This window comes from Dermacentor variabilis, chromosome 2 (assembly GCF_050947875.1).
Source record: "Dermacentor variabilis isolate Ectoservices chromosome 2, ASM5094787v1, whole genome shotgun sequence".
NCBI lineage: Eukaryota > Metazoa > Arthropoda > Arachnida > Ixodida > Ixodidae > Dermacentor > Dermacentor variabilis.
Window position 1 is genome coordinate 266,566,667 of NC_134569.1, and position 6,000 is coordinate 266,572,666.

Genomic DNA, 6,000 nt, shown 5'->3' on the forward strand with positions numbered 1-6,000 from the left:
TGTTACCACAATACACTTTGCAAAAGACAGTCACGACAACAGGCACACCAGGCATTTTTTTCATACCTAAGGATTTGTTAAAAAGAGTAGCCACCCCACCACCCTTACTCTCGCAGTCTTTTCTATATATGCTGTATCCAGCGGACACAAATTCCCTGTCATAAATGGACTCATTTAACCATGTTTCAGTGAGGATGGCTACATCAATGCTATGGGTCAACAAAAATGCCTCTAGCTAAATAACTTTGTTAATGACACTTCTGCAGTTTACATTAAGTTCTTTCAGTGACAGTGCGTCATGCTTTTGCCGTCAATTAGCTTTTTTGCTTAACTTATAGCGTGAACCAATAGTTTCGTTCCACCTGAACATGACATCATCCACGCTTAGTTTATCAAAAAAGAGTTTCCCTTTGGATCCGTTTTCCCTTTCATCAGCTCATGTGCCCCACAATTTTTTCCTTATTTCTCTTATGCTGTAGGAAAAGTCTTCCGAAATCGGCACCATACTTCCCTGAAGTTTGTTACAGTTCTTCAATACAGCTATCTTCTCTCGGTAGTCCAGAAACTTTAGAATAATAGGACGGCATTTATTTTTGGCCTTCTGCCCAATTCGATGACATCTTTCGATTCCCATGACTGTAACCTGTAGTGTGTCTTTGAAAATTTCATCTTTTACATTTTTAATAGGCCATCTGCAGTTTCGCCACGTGGCTCTTCTATGCCATATATAACCAAGGGGGGAGGGGGGGGTATTCTGTAAGAGTCCACCTAGTGGACTGTCCATTTTGGCCGCTGCTGATTGGATGCAGCTGTACAAACGAGGAGGAGCCGAGCAGTCCCAGCCAATCAGCAGCGGCCGAAATGGACAGTCCACTAAGTGGACTCCTAGAGAATACATACCAAGGTTGTTTCAGCAGCTTCCATTTTCTAGCTCATCTACCTTGCTCATCAGGGATACAATCTCTTTGTTTAATCTTGTAACTGTTGCTTCTACTTCTTGAACTTTGGCGGTTAGCGCAGTGAGGTTTTCTAGTTCCGTAGCTTGCAAGTGCAACAAAAGCTCAAGAGCCACTAGAAAATCGTCAACAAAATAAAAACTACTTAAATAAAAGGAAGACAGACGGTAAAACCAAATGAAATCGCTAACATGAGGCCTAAATGAAACCTAAAAAAGTTGTCTCCTTGTAACTAAGCATAATGGACGGCCTGCTGACGCATGCGTTTCCTTCAGCGGGCCGTCCATTATGCTTAGTGACAAGGAGACGACTTCTTTAGAAGGTTTCATTTAGGCCTCATGTTAGAGTGATTTCATTTGGTTTTACCGTCTGTCTTCCTTTTATTTAACTAGTTTTTATTTTGTTGACGATTTTCTAGTGGCTCTTAAGCTTTTGTTGCACATTTTTCTTTTTTATTTTGACGCAGACGCTGTTCTTTAGACCTTTATCGTTCAACACTTTTGTCCACTTCACTGTTTGTCACGCGGTTCTTTTTTCGCGCGGTCACATGTTTTATCAATTTTTTAGGTGACTGACTATCAGAGATTTTAGTTTTCACGTAGACACTGTACTTAAACGCATTTTTCATGTTTTTTCCGTGTTATTCGTTGGTCATTATTCCCACAGTCGTGCGGGTTTTATCACTGACTGGGCCTTAGGCGCTTGAAGTGTGTAATGTTGTGGATAGTTTGGTAGTCAAGCGTAGACGGTACTTTTTATGCCTGGTTTTTGTCCCCGCTGGCTTGGAAAAAGACTATACTAGATCAATTGCCTCCTGTGCTGATCCACGTGTGGTTCTTGTTTGCTCATTCGATAATATGTGCCAGATAAGATTCCTGAGTGGTCGATAGATTGCTGTTTTTTACTTCTAAAGTTTTGTGCGTGACTCGGCGTGAATAACCTACATAATGCAGGCTTGTTGCGAAAATAAACTTAGTTGTGAGTGGCGCCGGTCCTGTTGTTTGTGTTCTTCTTCTCGAGTCCTGGTCTTCTGCGCCTTGCCAAACTACTTCAAGCATGAACCAACTAGCCCAAGCAAGAGTCTTACATCAGTAGTGGATTTGGCGGCGTAGGGAGCAATGCAGCATCCCCTCGAGGCGCTGCATCGTCTAGTTTTCCGGCTGGGAGCGGCGTCCGAAGGGAGTCGACGAATAGGAGCGACGGGGGTGGGGAGAACAAGATTGTCATCTGTATATGGGTGAAGAAGAAGAAGAGCCAAGTGGCGTGGACGTGCTTCGCATGGGCTCTGTCAACTTTCATTATTCTTTTAAGAAATTCACATCGGAGGACCGAAGTCTTTGTTGGACGACCTTCGTGAAGTCATCTGGAACCCCCTTGAGAAGTTTGAAGACTGTGAGTGCATATTATTTTGCACTTTTGGACTTTGAAGTTCTCCAGAGTGGCGCTGCCGTGTCAAGCCTGATGTCGCCGTACGTAGCAGCACGGAGGTAGCAGAGGCGCACCGCCGCCTTTGCCGCCACTTGCTTGCTATGATTACTCGACACTCACTATGGCACACATTGCTGGATCCTAGCCGGCTGCTTCTACTTCTACCGGAGGGAGTGGAGGTGGAGTTGTTGCTACAGCCTCACCCGCCCCTGGTGCTATTGTTCGAGCTGCCGCAGGGCCTTCGTCACAAGAAACTACAGCCATGGACTTCCAAGACCGGAAGATCGCCATGACGACCCTGCCATTATGGAAGAGTACCTTCCGGAAAGGACAACATCGGAATGTCCTTATTCCAATTGGTCTTTACACCTCAAGCGAGGAACGAAGAAGCTCGCCAGAGGCGAGCAAGTGTGTGTGGCAGGTAGGGTAATCTCTCCGCTATCACCCTCTTCCGCCACCGCGTTATCATCAACATCTTATGCAGCTGCAGGGGCTGGGGCATCAAAGAAGCCTTCTTTTAAGAAGAGGCAATGACTCCCCCCACTGCCACGTAGCGACTTCAAAATCATCATTCGACCCAAGACAGACCTTCAGGTGAAGTTTCAGCAACCACCAAATATCAAAAGCCATCTAGGCCACCTGCGGAGGGAAAGTTGACGATTCGCATTTCATTGTGCGCTTGAGACCCGGTTCCAACATAATTACTGTTAGTACCCCAGATCAGGAGGTCACGGATATTGCGCGCAAGATCACGTGGATTGTGCTGGGCGGCAACCTTTACGAAGTCAACTCTTACGTTGCGGCACCGGACGGAGCGGCCCGGGGCATCATTCATGGAATCGACCTGGATACCCCGCCCGAGGAGCTTATGACTCACCTAAGGGTGAGGACCCAAGGCGTGGAAATCGTGCAGGCCCGCATGCTGGGAAAGACCAAGACGGCCGTGATCATGTTCAGCTCTCACGTAGTTTCACGATACGTCTACTACTATGGAGGGGAGACCGAGTGCCACCCCTACAGGCCCACAAAACAAATCTGCTACGTGTGCCAGTGCATGGGACACCGATCGGACGTTTGTCCTGCCCCGAACATCAAGATCTGTCTCGCTTGCGGGACGTGCGACCTGACGGACGACCACAAGTGCTCGCTCAAGTGCGCATCTGCGGCGAAGCCCACGCCACGGGGTCTCGCGAGTGCAAGCAAAAGCTAAAAACAACAGCACTACCACCAAAAAGCATCCTCCACCCGAAAGGAGGAAGGAAGACGACAATGATGGAGGAAGGCCAAGGCGAAGCCGCCTGCGGTGGTTCAGTTCGGAATTCACAGCGAGCCGCTCAAGGTCCCGAGCCCCGTCCAGGTCAAGGTCCCAGTCCCGGTCCCGATTAAGCTCGGAGTGGCCAAAGCTAGCAGAGAAGCAAGGGCAGTGGCAGCCTTCTACCTCGACATCTACGTCAAAGCAGAAGAACCAATCGGGCAAGAAGAACCAAGCCAACAACAACAAGGTGAGCCGGAATCAGTCTAGTACCTCCTCCACTCAAAATACCAGTGAAAATAGTAAATGCTCCACAGAATGTACGCGTATCAGGGAAGAAAATAAGAAACTCAAGGCTCAGGTTAACAACTTAAACCAACGCATGCAATGCTTAGAAGCACTGCTAAGCAAAACAAGCAACAACACAAAGCCGCAAAGCGGAACAATAGGCCACCAGCCCGCCATCTCCATTCCTCCGCCCTCAAGAACCACCATGCCCTCATCGCTCCCCGGTGCGGCCTCGGCAGTGGCAGGCCAGTCAAGTGTAGTCACTCTCGAAGGCATTTATGCTACGATACAACAGATGCTTTACCAGATGGGCGAATTAAGCAATAAAGTCAAGGAGAACACACTAAGCCATGAAGACCTTGAAATAAGAAGACGCAAGGTTGAGTTTGGCTCGCGCAAGCGGGTCGACAACGAGAGCAGCAGCCCATGCATCAAGGCGTACAGGCGCATAAACAACACGGGTGACATCAGGGACGCCGACAACTGCGACTGCTTCATGCTGCTTTTTGCAACCGCGGTTGCAAAAAGCAGCACGAAGATGTCTTCGTCAGGTGTGCCCTAGGAGTGGTTTACTTTATTTCCCTGTCCTGCGGAAAGTGCTATATCGGGCAGGCGGGGCGTTGCCTCAATGACCGCTTAAGGGAACACTCTCAAAACTTAACAAAACAAGACAAACTTGCGAATTTAGTTTCGGATGTGATGGTTTGCGTGTGTGTGCCGTGGTTCAAAGAAGCAAAGGTTCTGGGCAGAAGTGCAAGCGCTAAAGCTAGAGTTTTGCTGGAAGCTTTCCACATGCAAATAAAGGTGGCTTTGTGCATCAGCGATGCTTCAATAAATTTGTACTCGGCTGAGCGCACACTTCCGGAAGGATCTGAAAAATCGTAACATATGGCTTTTCTTCTATTGGTCATGTGCTCACTTCTTGCTGCTTAGGTGGTCTATCTTTTTTTACTTCCTGTAACTGTTTGCAATATTGCGATTAAGAAGGCTGGCGCAGTTCGGTTGTGCGCATGTTGTGATTCTCATAAATATTGAACCCTTTTAAAAAAATAAACCAGTTGTCAGTAGCGTTTCTCCGTTGTTGTGTCGTCTTTTCAACGTGTGTTTGTCCTCTTTAGCGCTATCTTCAGTTTTAAAGAAAGCCTGCCGTAACTTTACCAACGGACGAACACCGCTGCTGGCAGCTCAGATCCTAGGCCCGAGGCTGCAAGAATACCATCAAATCACGTGGACGCCGGGCCACGTGGGTCTGGAGGGCAATGAAAGGGCAAACGCCCTTGCTCGAGCACTAATCAACTGAGCAGGGCAAGACCAATCGTCTCATCAATCCCCACCCTTTACCTTCATGCCCCTGCCGTCCAATTACTGCGACCGACTCAAGATCCAGCGACTCAACCGCAGGATTTATCCTCCGCCTCACAGAAAGCTCAGCACTGAAGATGCAGTAGTTCTCAGACTTATTCAGACCAACACATTTCCAAACCTACACAGATACAGTAAAATGCTCCCACATACATATCGCGGCATCGGCCCCTGGTGCGGCGACACACGCCCTACACTCTTTCACATCTCGTGGGGGTGCGGGGGCAAACCTCAACACTTAAAGACACCTAGCCCGTCATTTGAGCGGTGGGAGGTACAGCTGACCGGCGATACTCTGGCAGGACAAGAAGCTCTCGTCCAGCAAGTACGTCGAGCAGCCATGGCCAGTAGAGTCTTGGAATGAGGACACCACCCACTCGACCTCAAGAGCAACCACCTCGATGGTCCGAATAAATGTTTTCTCTCTCTCTGTCGTCGTTGGGGCAAAGGCGAATGAAAATAGGGGCGGTTCGGCGCACAAGAATCAGTGGCAGCATTATTGGAGCATGTGGCATAGGGAAGAGAAGGGCCACCTGGGGGGCGAGAGTAGGCAGTATAAGTAGACTGGGTCGGGGAACTCCAGCAACTGCGACAGTGCCAAGAAATGTGCCCGATTCGACGGCAGTGAAAACAAATGGGCTTGTCAGCAGTGCGCCATTCAGATGGGTTGCGGAAACGTGGTGGGTAACAAGATTCAGGCCGGGGCGGAATCGA